Consider the following 14,667-nt stretch of genomic DNA (forward strand, 5'->3'; position numbering starts at 1 on the left):
TGTGTTGGTAATGGTGGCGCCCAGTAGACCAGGTTCTGTGTGTTGTGTTGGTAATGGTGGCGCCCAGAAGACCAGGTTCCTGTGTGTTGGGTTGGTAATGGCGGTGCCCAGTAGACCAGGTTTCTGTGTGTTGGGTTGGTAATGGTGCGCCCAGGTTCTTGTGTGTTGGGTAGGTAATGGCGGCGCCCAGTAGACCAGGTTCCTGTGTGTTGGGTTGGTAATGGCGGCGCCCAGTAGACCAGGGTTCTGTGTGTTGTGTTGGTAATGGCGGCGCCCAGAAGACCAGTTCCTGTGTGTTGAGTTAGTAATGGCGGCGCCCAGTAGACCAGGGTTCTGTGTGTTGGGTTGGTAATGGTGGTGCCCAGGTTCCTGTGTGTTGGGTTGGTAATGGCGGCGCCCAGTAGACCAGGGTTCTGTGTGTTGTGTTGGTAATGGCGGCGCCCAGAAGACCAGTTCCTGTGTGTTGAGTTAGTAATGGCGGCGCCCAGTAGACCAGGGTTCTGTGTGTTGGGTTGGTAATGGTGGTGCCCAGGTTCCTGTGTGTTGGGTTGGTAATGGCGGTGCCCAGTAGACCAGGTTCCTGTGTGTTGAGTTGGTAATGGCAGCGCCCAGTAGACCAGGTTCCTGTGTGTTGGGTTGATAATGGCGGCGCCCAGGTTCCTGTGTGTTGGGTTGGTAATGGCGGTGCCCAGTAGACCAGGGTTCTGTGTGTTGGGTTGGTAATGGTGGTGCCCAGGTTCCTGTGTGTTGGGTTGGTAATGGCGGTGTTCAGTAGACCAGGTTCCTGTGTGTTGGGTTGGTAATGGCAGCGCCCAGTAGACTAGGTTCCTGTGTGTTGGGTTGGTAATGGCAGCGCCCAGTAGACTAGGTTCCTGTGTGTTGGGTTAGTAATGGCAGCGCCCAGTAGACCAGGTTCCTGAGTGTTGGGTAGGTAATGCCAGCGCCCAGTAGACCAGGTTTCTGTGTGTTGGGTTGGTAATGGCGGTGCCCAGGTTCCTGTGTGTTGGGTTGGTAATGGCAGCGCCCAGTAGACCAGGGTTCTGTGTGTTGGTTTGGTAATGGCGGTGCCCAGGTTCCTGTGTGTTGGGTTGGTAATGGCAGCACCCAGTAGACCAGGTTCCTGTGTGTTGGGTTGGTAATGGCGGCGCCCAGGTTCCTGTGTGTTGGGTTGGTAATGGCAGCGCCCAGTAGACCAGGGTTCTGTGTGTTGGTTTGGTAATGGCGGTGCCCAGGTTCCTGTGTGTTGGGTTGGTAATGGCAGCACCCAGTAGACCAGGTTCCTGTGTGTTGGGTTGGTAATGGCAGCGCCCAGTAGACCAGGTTTCTGTGTGTTGGGTTGGTAATGGCGGCGCCCAGGTTCCTGTGTGTTGGGTTGGTAATGGCAGCGCCCAGTAGACCAGGGTTCTGTGTGTTGGGTTGGTAATGGCAGCGCCCAGTAGACCAGGGTTCTGTGTGTTGGTTTGGTAATGGCGGTGCCCAGGTTCCTGTGTGTTGGGTTGGTAATGGCAGCACCCAGTAGACCAGGTTCCTGTGTGTTGGGTTGGTAATGGCAGCGCCCAGTAGACCAGGTTTCTGTGTGTTGGGTTGGTAATGGCAGCGCCCAGGTTCCTGTGTGTTGGGTTGGTAATGGCAGCGCCCAGTAGACCAGGGTTCTGTGTGTTGGGTTGGTAATGGCAGCGCCCAGTAGACCAGGTTTCTGTGTGTTGGGTTGGTAATGGCGGCGCCCAGGTTCTTGTGTGTTGGGTAGGTAATGGCGGCGCCCAGTAGACCAGGTTCCTGTGTGTTGGGTTGATAATGGCGGCGCCCAGTAGACCAGGTTCCTGTGTGTTGGGTTGGTAATGGCTGTGCCCAGTAGACCAGGGTTCTGTGTGTTGGGTTGGTAATGGCGGTGCCCAGGTTCCTGTGTGTTGGGTTGGTAATGGCGGTGCCCAGTAGACCAGGTTCCTGTGTGTTGGGTTGGTAATGGCAGCGCCCAGTAGACTAGGTTCCTGTGTGTTGGGTTGGTAATGGCTGTGCCCAGTAGACCAGGTTCCTGTGTGTTGGGTAGGTAATGGCAGCACCCAGTAGACCAGGTTTCTGTGTGTTGGGTTGGTAATGGTGGCACCCAGGTTCCTGTATGTTGGGTTGGTAATGGCAGCGCCCAGTAGACCAGGTTCATGTGTGTTGGGTTGGTAATGGCAGTGCCCAGTAGTTCAGGGTTCTGTGTGTTGGGTTGGTAATGGCGGTGCCCAGGTTCCTGTGTGTTGGGTTGGTAATGTCAGCGCCCAGTAGACCAGGTTCCTGTGTGTTGGGTTGGTAATGGCAGCACCCAGTAGACCAGGTTCCTGTGTGTTGGGTAGGTAATGACAGCGCCCAGTAGACCAGGTTTCTTTGTGTTGGGTTGGTAATGGCAGCTGCCAGGTTCCTGTGTGTTGGGTTGGTAATGGCGGCGCCCAGTAGACCAGGTTCCTGTGTGTTGGGTTGGTAATGGCAGCGCCCAGTAGACCAGGTTCCTGTGTGTTGGGTTGTTAATGGCGGCGCCCAGTAGATCAGGTTCCTGTGTGTTGGGTTGGTAATGGCAGCGCCCAGTAGACCAGGTTCCTGTGTGTTGGGTTGGTAATGGCAGTGCCCAGTAGACCAGGGTTTTGTGTGTTGGGTTGGTAATGGCAGCGCCCAGTAGACCAGGTTCCTGTGTGTTGGGTTGGTAATGGCAGTGCCCAGTAGACCAGGGTTCTGTGTGTTGGGTAGGTAATGGCTGCGCCCAGTAGACCAGGGTTCTGTGTGTTGGGTTGGTAATGGCGGCGCTCAGGTTCCTGTGTGTTGAGTTGGTAATGGCGGCGCCCAGTAGATCAGGTTACTGTGTGTTGGGTTGGTAATGGCAGCGCCCAGTAGACCAGGTTCCTGTGTGTTGGGTTGGTAATGGCAGCACCCAGTAGACCAGGTTTCTGTGCGGTGGGTTGGTTTAGTTCTCTCTGTATCAGACAACAATCAGAGCGCCCCTTTGTTATACAGTATATGTATCTATTTAGGATGTGATGGAGATCCTTTTCTACCTTACCAACACTAGTCCCATCCGCTTATCCATACCTCTCAACTCGTAGTCTCCTTAAAGAGGGACAAAGGCGCGGGGCAAAATCAGGGGGCGTGGCTTACCGTAAAAGGGGACGTGGCCTATAAACGTGTCTTCCCGTGAGGCCACGTCCCCTTTTTGCCACTGTGGGGGCATGGCCCAGAGGCTATGTGAGTCTCTAACCAAGCCACCAGCCCCTGTGACTGCGGTAATAGCGCTGCTGAGCAGCTGACAGGGGGGACTCCTGAGAAGCCCCCCCCCCCCCCGCCGCGGGACACTGCCAGCCCTTTGGGGCCCATTTAAGAAGGATCTCATATACAAATATCCCATTGTTATATATGATCCTATCCCCCCCCCATGTATCCTATTGCACAAGCAGGGCCAGGACTCCAAAGGGAAACCATCTACGCAGTGTGCTCAGCCGGGTGTGGGGGTCTCTGCATGACCAGCCATTGATACATCGGGCAGCAATGCATCCCCCATAGGTACCTTTGTGGGAAGCGGCCGACGGCTGTGCAGGAGGGATCACAGCAGGGATCGGAGGTTCCTGCTGCAGTCCAGGCGGATGCAAAGCATGGTGCCTCATTTGGGCAGTGCCCACAGTCTAGCCATATTAGGCAGGGGCAGGCAGCGGCTGGAAGCGTAAGGGCGTATTATATACGTAACTGTGACAACTGCGCCCGCGGCCACTTTTATGCAGAATTGTAAAAGTCTTTTCCACCATATGTTTGGAACACATATGTGTCCGCTTCTGAATAAGCCCCATAATGTCTTTTTTCTCCAGTCCTTGGTCTTCCTGTGTCCTATTAAATAACAATATTGTACTATAAGTAAAACGATCATAGGAATAACAAAAAAAACGTTTACGCAGCACAACCATCCGCCGCGGCGCCCAATCTCTCTCAGCCGCACTTGTTACACATTATTATGTTCAGCATAAAAACCTTCATATCATTTTTTTTGGGAACTGTTAAAAGAAGAAAAAAATAAGGCTCTTAAATGGGCCCGGAGATATATGGCGCTCACCAATCATGTGACCTTTTTCCGCCGCACCTGACGTTGAATAATTCCGAAATTATTTACATTTTAATTCCAGTGTGAGCAGAGGCGGCTGGCAGCGTTTGTGTCCCGGCGTGATGGATTCCCCCCGTAACACGTACGGGGAGTCAGGTGCGGGGGAAAGTTAACCCCCTGGCCCGCGTCCTCTTTGTTCTCTCTCCTCTACATAAATAAGGGGTGTTAGAATTGATGCGGTGCTGGTGACTTCATAAAGAAAGTGTCCATTAGTATGGGGGGGACTCCTCGCCCCTCCTTCCGCCCGAGAGAATTTAATGTAATGAACCGTTATTTGTTATCATAAACGTATTGTGCCCCGACTAATCAGTGTCGCGGCTTTCTGCACTTACTGCGCTCAGGAGCCTCATCGCCGCCTGTCCTGCTGGGCCTGAAACCTCCAGGATATATCTTACAAGATACAATATTAATTGGTGTAATATGTCACCATCCCAGACCATAAAACAATTCATTATTGGCCTATAACCACCCGGTATGATGGCACCAGCCGCGCCATGTGTAAGATATATATATATTTGTGTCCCACACTTGTGCTATCCTCTGAACGACCCTAAAAGGGGATTAGTCATGTGAACGAGCCTGTGGTGAGTATACGGAGAGGACCAGAGAGCTGGTGGGGGGGGGGGGGGGGGGGGATATTATTATTAACCTTATTTTTGTTGTTTTGTTGAATATTATATTTGATACATTTTCGGATGAGTTTGTCGGGTTTGGTCCTTAGTTTGCACTGTGAGGGGGGTGTATGGGTTAAATAGAGGAGAGCTGTTGGCACTCTATAGCACCGGCAACAGCAGAAGTGCAGCGCGACGCAGTCTATGCACGATGTGGTGGCCCCCCCCCACACTTCCTCCTCTGCTGCCCTTCCAGAGGCACGGAGCCATCCCTGTGATATTAATTAAATCCGTCCACAGCGATGGCTGGAAAGGGGGCTCCCCAGACGCCACTTGAGCGCCGTTTAATAGCGTATATTATAAAACTACTCATTGCAGAATATTCCGGGGCCCCCGAAGGAACGATTGCTAAATGAATTGAGATAATCCAGTGTCTGGAAAGCCACCTGCAATAGGGGGCAGCCTGATATCCTCTCCAGTACTGAGGGTCCCAGAGGGGGATTAGCACTTTATAATCCTGTCCGAGCATGAGGGCTGCACGCTTTACAGCGAGCCCCAGGGGAGAGCTCCATATGTACCATCCATCCCTGACATGGCCGCTCCCAGGATGCCTCACTGCTGCCCGGTCAGTGCTGCTCTGGGCGTCCAGCCGCAGATGGCCATGGGTTTATATTAACCCCTCACACAGTCTTCTGGCGTAGACTAGGGACCCGGGGGCTAGTAAGGGGCCACATGTCCCCCAAACAAAAAATGGCGGCCTAGAATGAGAACACGATATGGCAATGCTAGTTATGGACCCCAATGTAAGAGCCTGATCCAGTACTGCCATCTCCTCCTGTGCAGAGTCGGGTACAGCACTGGGTACAGGCTTGCTAGGGATCTCTGCACAGATGTCACCAAGGGATACTGGCGCAGGCACCTCATGGGCATCAGTAGCACTTACCCAGGGGTATGGCAGTGTCTATAGCGCCACCTAAATGCCAGCATGATGAGGTATGTGGGGTCTGTGTGTGCCAGCGGACTAGTGGCCCAGTGGATAGTAGAGTGATGGTGATGTGCGAGAGGCACCGAGACCCCATGTGGGAGAGGCACTGAAACCCAATAAGGGAGAGGCACCAGTTCCTGATGTGGGAAAGGCACCGAGACCCAATGTGGGAGAGGCCCGGTGTGGGAGAGGCACCGAGACCCGGTGTGGGAGAGGCACAGAAACCCTGATGCAAGAGAGGCACTGTAACCAGATGCGGGAGAGGCACTGTAACCAGATGCGGGAGAGGCACTGTATCCTGATGCAGGAGAGGCACTGTACTCTGATGCTGGAGAGGCACTGTACTCTGATGCTGGAGAGGCACTGTAACCAGATGCGGGAGAGGCACTGTACCCTGATGCAGGAGAGGCACTGTACTCTGATGCGGGAGAGGCAATGTAACCGAATGCGGGAGAGGCACTGTACCCTGATGCGGGAGAGGCACTGTAGCCTGATGCTGGAGAGGCACTGTACCCAGATGCGGGAGAGGCACTGTACCCTGATGCGAGAGAGGCACTGTACCCTGATGCGGGAGAGGCACTGTACTCTGATGCGGGAGAGGCACTGTACTCTGATGCGGGAGAGGCACTGTACCTTGATACAGAAGAGGCACTGTACCCTGATGCGGGAACGGAACTGTACCCTGATCCCTGATGCGGGAGAGGCACTGTAACCTGATGCGGGATAGGCACTGTACCCTGATGCGAGAGAGGCACTGTACCCTGATGCGGGAGAGGCACTGTAGCCTGATGCGGGAAAGGCACTGTACCCTGATGCGGGAGAGGCACTGTAGCCTGATGCAGGAGAGGCACTGCAGCCTGATGCGGGAGAGGCACTGCACCCTGATGCGGGAGAGGCACTGTACCCTGATGCGGGAGAGGCACTGTAGCCTGATGCTGGAGAGGCACTGTACCCAGATGCGGGAGAGGCACTGTACCCTGATGCGAGAGAGGCACTGTACCCTGATGCGGGAGAGGCACTGTACTCTGATGCGGGAGAGGCACTGTACTCTGATGCGGGAGAGGCACTGTACCTTGATACAGAAGAGGCACTGTACCCTGATGCGGGAACGGAACTGTACCCTGATCCCTGATGCGGGAGAGGCACTGTAACCTGATGCGGGAGAGGCACTGTACCCTGATGCGAGAGAGGCACTGTACCCTGATGCGGGAGAGGCACTGTAGCCTGATGCGGGAAAGGCACTGTACCCTGATGCGGGAGAGGCACTGTAGCCTGATGCAGGAGAGGCACTGCAGCCTGATGCGGGAGAGGCACTGCACCCTGATGCGGGAGAGGCACTGTACCCTGATGCGGGAGAGGCACTGTACCCTGATGCGGGAGAGGCACTGCAGCCTGATGCGGGAGAGGCACTGTACCCTGATGCGGGATAGGCACTGTAGCCTGATGCAGGAGAGGCACTGTACCTTGATACAGAAGAGGCACTGTACCCTGATGCGGGAACGGAACTGTACCCTGATGCGGGAGAGGCACTGTACCCTGATGCGGGAGAGGCACTGTACCCAGATGTGGGAGAGGCACTGTACCCTGATGCGGGAACGGAACTGTACCCTGATGCGGGAGAGGCACTGTACCCTGATGCGGGAGAGGCACTGTACCCTGATGCGGGAGAGGCACTGTACCCTGATGCGGAAGAGGCACTGTAGCCTGATGCGGGAGAGGCACTGTAGCCTGATGCGGGAGAGGCACTGTAGCCTGATGCGGGAGAGGCACTGTAGCCTGATGCGGGAGAGGCACTGCACCCTGATGCGGGAGAGGCACTGTACCCTGATGCGGGAGAGGCACTGCAGCCTGATGCGGGAGAGGCACTGTAGCCTGATGCGGGAGAGGCACTGTAGCCTGATGCGGGAGAGGCACTGCACCCTGATGCGGGAGAGGCACTGCATCCTGATGCGGGAGAGGCACTGTACTCTGATGCGGGAGAGGCACTGTACGCTGATGTGGGAGAGGCACTGTACCCTGATGCAGACACTGCACCCTGATGCGGGAGAGGCACTGCATCCTGATGCGGGAGAGGCACTGTACGCTGATGCAGGAGAGGCACTGTACCCTGATGCAGAAGAGGCACTGCACCCTGATGCGGGAGAGGCACTGCATCCTGATGCGGGAGAGGCACTGTACGCTGATGCAGGAGAGGCACTGTACCCTGATGCAGAAGAGGCACTGTAATGTGAGGTGGTAGCGGTATTATACCCTGGAGCAGGAGAGGCACTGCAATGTGAGGAGGGAGAGGCACTGTAATGTGAGGTGGGAGAGGCACAGTAATGTGAGGTGGGAGAGGCACTGTAATGTGAGGTGGAAGAGGCACTGTAATGTGATGTGGTAGCGGTATTATACCCTGGAGCAGGAGAGGCACTGCAATGTGAGGAGGGAGAGGCACTGTAATGTGAGGTGGGAGAGGCACAGTAATGTGAGGTGGGAGAGGCACTGTAATGTGAGGTGGAAGAGGCACTGTAATGTGATGTGGTAGCGGTATTATACCCTGGAGCAGGAGAGGCACTGCAATGTGAGGAGGGAGAGGCACTGTAATGTGAGGTGGGAGAGGCACAGTAATGTGAGGTGGGAGAGGCACTGTAATGTGAGGTGGAAGAGGCACTGTAATGTGATGTGGTAGCGGTATTATACCCTGGAGCAGGAGAGGCACTGCAATGAGAGGAGGGAGAGGCACTGTAATGTGAGGTGGGAGAGGCACAGTAATGTGAGGTGGGAGAGGCACTGTAATGTGAGGTGGGAGAGGCACTGTAATGAGGTGGGAGAGGCACTGTAATGAGGTGGGAGAGGCACTGTAATGTGAGGTGGTAGAGGCACTGTAATGTGAGGTGGGAGGGGTATTATACCATGGTGCAGGAGAGGCACTGTAATGTGAGGTGGGAGAGGCACTGTATTGAGGTGGGAGAGGCACTGTAATGTGTGGTGGGAGAGGTATTATACCCTGGTGCAGGAGAGGCACTGTAATGAGGTGGGAGAGGCACTGTAATGTGAGGTGGGAGAGGCACTGTAATGAGGTGGGAGAGGCACTGTAATGAGGTGAGAGAGGCACTGTAATGAGGTGAGAGAGGCACTGTAACGTGAGGTGGGAGAGGCACTGTAATGTGAGGTGAGAGAGGCACTGTAATGAGGTGGGAGAGGCACTGTAATGAGGTGGGAGTGGCACTGTAATGAGGTGGGAGAGGTATATCAGTGCTATTACTATTGGTTAGGATTGGTCCCATATTATCGCTGCACAGAGATGATATACATATAACAGCCAATCCCCCCTGTGGCCATATGAGCAGAGCAGCAGCCTAACTAGGCGGATAATCAGCCCCAGCTCCTGAGCGACGGCCATGACCACAGGCCGCCGGGATGTTTGTGTTCTGCTAATGGGATGTTCTGTCTCCATATGCTAATTCTCCTCAGTGTTATTCAGGACACCAGCTGATGTTACCGCTGGGAGCCCCCCGGGGGGGACGCTGGCATCACTGCCACCCTCCTGGGGGTCCTACATGTTGTCGCTTCATTAAGCACTAAATGGTGACATTAATCCTAAGTGCCCTTCAGAGATGTAACTGTCACCAATGATTTAGTCCCCTGCAGATGAGCACAACGTTTACACCTCTCAGTAACAGCCGCACACTGGGGGGGGGGGGGGGGGGGGGGGAGCCGCACACTGGGGGGGGGGGGGGGGGGGTAATGTCAGGGGGGCTGTGGTGCTTGTCCTCTGGGCTGATTCCACACAGAGTCCTTCCCGTTACACTCTACAGTTATTTATATAAAGCTTTATTATATTGTTACCTTTTATTTTACTATGTATTTGTATGGCGCCTGCATACGCCGGGGCACCTCACAATTAGGAACCAGCCTAGCCATATTACTATCTATTATCTTCTAGAAGGTGCTAAATAAATTAGGGTTGGATTTTTTGCCCACAGCAACATCCCATGCGAAATGGAACTCCCGTGTTAGTAAATTTCCCCCATAATGCCTAGCGCTGTACTGAGAGTATTTCCTTCATTCACCTCCATCACTGGTCCCGGGAGCTGACAATCTACATAGTAATACAACAAAGACCAAGTATTAACAGAGAGTGGGGCCCATTTACTACAGGAACGCATTGCAACGTGCGATCCCTTCCCGGGTATGTATGTCCTTGGGCCAGATTCTCTAAGCTTCAAAAGTGATAAAATGGAGAGTGATAAACAGCCAGCCAATCAGCTCCTACCTGCCATGTCACAGACTGTGTTTGAAAAATGTCAGACAGGAGCCGATTGGCTGGCTGTTTGTCACTCTCCATTTTATCACTTTTGAAGCTTAGAGAATCTGACCCCATGTCCTGAAAATGGGAGTTTTCTGGGAATATGATGTGATAAAGGGGGGATTTGAGCGGTAATCTGGCACCAGCCGATATACGGTACTGTAAATCAATGCTCAGAATCTCCATTCTCCTGTGAGTGATACAAAAGACCTATACTAAACTAGTAAGCCCGCTCAAAGCAAAAGCTTCGAAAGCTACCTTCAGTGCTTGTGCATGTGTGAGAAAGAGATGCAGTGTCACTCTCTGCCAGCAGATGTCAGTGTTTCGCAGACTCACAGACACTAGACATATATATATATATATATATATATATATATATATATATGATGTATCTAACCTATCCACTTCTGAACTTAAAATGAATTCCAAGCTGCTATATAACATGTGAGTCTGAGCAGTTAGCTGCACCTTCCCCGTAACCCCCAACCTCCCTCACCCCACTTATCACTGTGACGCTGTTCCCCAGCTACCTATCATGCAGCAGATATTATACTGCCCTAATTATTACACTGCCAGTGCCTCTCCTGCCAGCAACACTCACCTGCTATTGCCAAGTCATATGTGGGTATTGCTAAGGCACTAACCTGGACTTCTCACCCCGCACTGGTAATAACCCGTCCTTCTCACCCTGCACTGGTAATAACCCGTCCTTCTCACCCCACACTGGTACTAACCCGGACTTCTCACCCCACACTAGTAATAACCCAGCCCTCTCACCCCACACTGATATTATCCCAGCCCTCTCACCCCACACTGGTACTAACCCAGCCCTCTCACCCCACACTGGTACTAACCCGATCCTCTTACACCGCAGTGGTACTAATCCGGGCCACTAACCCCACAATGGCCTGGTACTCTCACCCCGCACTGGTACTAACCTGGCCCAGGCCCTCTCACCCCACAATGGTCTGATACTAACTCGCCCACTCACCTCACACTGGTACTAACCTGACCCTCTTACCCCGCAGGGGTACTAACCCGGCCCTCTCACCTCATACTCGTATTAACCTGGCCCTCTCACCCCACACCGGCCTGATACTAACCCGGCCCTCTCACCCCACAATGGCCTTATACTAATCCGGCCCTCTCACCCCACACTGGTACTAACCTGGCCCTCTCACCCCACACTGGTACTAGCCCGTACCACTCATCCCGCACGGGACTGATACTAACCTGGCCCTCTCACCCCACACCGGCCTGATACTAACCCGGCCCACTCACCCACAATGGCCTGATACTAACCCGGCCCTCTCTCCCCACACTGGTACTAACCTGACCCTCTTACCCCGCAGTGGTACTAACCTGGCCCTCTCTCCCCACACTGGTACTAACCTGACCCTCTTACCCCGCAGTGATACTAACCTGGCCCTCTCACCCCACAATGGCCTGGTACTAACCCGGCCCACTCACCCCACAATGGCCTGATACTAACCCGGCCCTCTCTCCCCACACCGGCCTGATACTAACCTGACCCTCTTACCCCACACTGGCCTGATACTAACCTGACCCTCTCACCCCACACCGGCCTGATACTAACCTGACCCTCTTACCCCACACCGGCCTGATACTAACCTGACCCTCTCACCCCACACCGGCCTGATACTAACCTGGCCCTCTCACCCCACAATGGCCTGGTATTCTCACCCCACACTGGTACTAACAGATAGCAGTTACAGAGGCCCTGTGCTGATGGGAAAGGTAACATGAGCGCAGCACCTGGCAGAGGGACATGTACAAGGTGCACACACCTACAACAGCTTCTGATCCATGTAACATATATATAGAACTTTCCGTGACCCTCTGACGTCTGTAATCGCAGTTTGTCCGGAACAATGAGCTGCGTGAGAACAGCAGAGGAAGTTGGTTTTGCAGTAAATGTAATTTCCAGGCTTCTCACGTGGGGCCGGTGCTGGTGCGTCTCAGAGATGACAATGGGGCTGCAGAATGGGTCCAGGGGGAGGTCTTTGTACACTGCGACACACCAGCTGCGGACACCCCTGTGGTCCTTGGTCACCTGCATTACCTGGCATTAGGCTTCTGGGATTAGCTCTGTGTTCCACACATTACTCAGTCATTTGCTCCTGTTGTGTTGTCGGACATTGGGAATGAGTCAGGTTACCCACCTGCAGGAAATCCCAGCTCAGCCTCTATTCCAGCTAGACTAACTCAATTGTAGGTTATTTATTTATCCTCCTCGGTACAGACGCAGGGATTGGGCGGGCCCTGCTGCCTCCAGAGTCGGGTGGGATGTAATACTACCTATTGCTACTTTGTGTCACCTCTTCAAGACATGACCTTATCCTACAAGGGTTATCCCATGTAGTGCACCCAAGATGGCTGCCTAGCCTTCTACCTTCTGTGGGTGGAATATAGAGCCTGTGGAAGTTATTACCCAAACTTTCAGCGCCCAGCCTACATACCACTTACTGCCTGCACACCGCCTCCTGCCTGCACATCGCCTCCTGCCTGCACATCGCCCCCTGCCTGCACACCACCCCTGCCTGCACACCACTACCCTGCCTGCACATCACCCCCTGCCTGCACATCGCCCCCTGCCTGCACACCACCCCCTGCCTGCACACCACCCCCTGCCTGCACACCACCCCCTGCCTTCACACCACCCCCTGCCTGCACATCGCCTCCTGCCTGCACATCGCCTCCTGCCTGCACACCACCCCCTGCCTGCATACCACCTCCTACCTGCATACCACTTACTGCCTGCACACCACCCCCTGCCTGCACACCGCCTCCTGCCTGCACACCACCCCCTGCCTGCACACCGCCCCCTGCCTGGACACCGCCTCCTGCCTGCACATCGCCCCCTGCCTGCACACCACCCCCTGCCTGCACATCGCCTCCTGCCTACACATCGCCTCCTGCCTGCACACCACCCCCTGCCTGCATACCACTTACTGCCTGCACACCGCCCCCTGCCTGCATACCACCCCCTGCCTGCACACCGCCTCCTGCCTGCCCACCATCCCCTGCCTGCATACCACCTCCTGCCTGCACACCACCCCCTGCCTGCATACCACTTAGTGCCTGCACACCGCCCCCTGCCTGCACACCACCCCCTGCCTGCACACCACCCCCTGCCTGGATACCACTTACTGTCTGCACACCGCCCCCTGCCTGCACACCGCCTCCTGCCTGCATACCACTTAGTGCCTGCACACCGCCCCCTGCCTACACACCGCCTCCTGCCTGCACACCACCCCCTGCCTGCATACCACCTCCTACCTGCATACCACTTACTGCCTGCACACCACCCCCTGCCTGCACACCTCCTCCTGCCTGCACACCACCCCCTGCCTGCATACCACCTCCTACCTGCATACCACTTACTGCCTGCACACCACCCCCTGCCTGCACACCTCCTCCTGCCTGCACACCACCCCCTGCCTGCACACCGCCCCCTGCCTGCACACCACCCCCTGCCTGCACACCGCCTCCTGCCTGCACACCACCCCCTGACTGCACACCGCCTCCTGCCTGCACACCTCCTCCTGCCTGCACACCACCCCCTGCCTGCACACCACCCCCTGCCTGCACATCATCCCCACCACCCCCTGCCTGCACACTGCCTCCTGCCTGCACATCATCCCCACCACCCCCTGCCTGCACACCGCCTCCTGCCTGCATACAACCAATTTAAATGTGTTAAATGGATTTATAATGTCGAAAACTATTATACAGTAATTACTGATATGTTTTTATACTCTTAATAGATAAAACATAATTTGTATCTATTTACGATGTGTGTGTGTGTGTGTGTGTGTATATATATATATATATGTGTGTGTATATATATATATATATATATATATATATATATATAAAAAAGGGGGGGTTGGGGCCCTGTCTGCGCTCTAAGGTTCGCAGCACCACTAGATACCTCGCTGTTAATAGAGGTATATTATAAACATGAAGACAAGAAAAGGGTATAGAGGTGCGCTGGTAGTTTCACAGATTATGTGCACATGAATATATAATGACAGATTTTTTAAAAATTTATTTCATAAAATGACACAAAACATACTTAATCATGGATCTAGTAGGATAAATTTCATGTGTAACACAATTTCTGACAGATTATGATTATGATACAGTAAAATTTCTTAATTTTCAGTTGAAGAACCCTTTATTCTGAAAGACCCTACGCGTTTCGTCCCGGTGGGACTTCTTCAGGGGTGTAAGGGTATCAATCGATAGATGAGTTCATATAAACCGGTTGGATGGAAAAAAAGGGGAAATCTGTGCCCTGACCGGAATGAGTACTGACAATGGTATCAAAGATCCAGAATAAAAACATAAGCCAACTGCTGTAGGTGTTTTATGATCTAGATTCTGTGCTCCTCAGTGCCGTAGACAAAGAATACGGTGAGGTTTCTCCTCTGGAAGGATGAGTGTGTCTCTGCAGTCACAAGGCGATATATATATATTCATTTATTACAGCGAGAGGATCGCTTTTTCAACCATCAGTCGGCCTATTAGATCCTCTGCTCCAACCGTTAATTATTCAAGAACCAAGCTTCCTGCTAGATACAGGCCAATTCTTGGTGTAAATAGCTCTATTCTGGGGTAAAGGTAATAATGT

General features: G+C 53.8%; 1 long non-coding RNA gene across 1 annotated transcript in view; it reads left to right on the top strand.

Moving 5' to 3' along the window:
- LOC146036509 (uncharacterized) overlaps positions 1–14,359 on the top strand; it is a 105,289-nt gene extending 90,930 nt beyond the window's left edge. The window contains exon 3 of the long non-coding RNA XR_014460827.1: positions 14,200–14,359. This is a non-coding gene — a long non-coding RNA (uncharacterized LOC146036509). The remainder of the gene's footprint in view (positions 1–14,199) is intronic.
- Positions 14,360–14,667: the final 308 nt, after the last annotated feature.

This window comes from Crinia signifera, chromosome 9 (assembly GCF_055691185.1).
Source record: "Crinia signifera chromosome 9, ASM5569118v1, whole genome shotgun sequence".
Taxonomy (NCBI): Eukaryota; Metazoa; Chordata; class Amphibia; order Anura; family Myobatrachidae; genus Crinia; species Crinia signifera.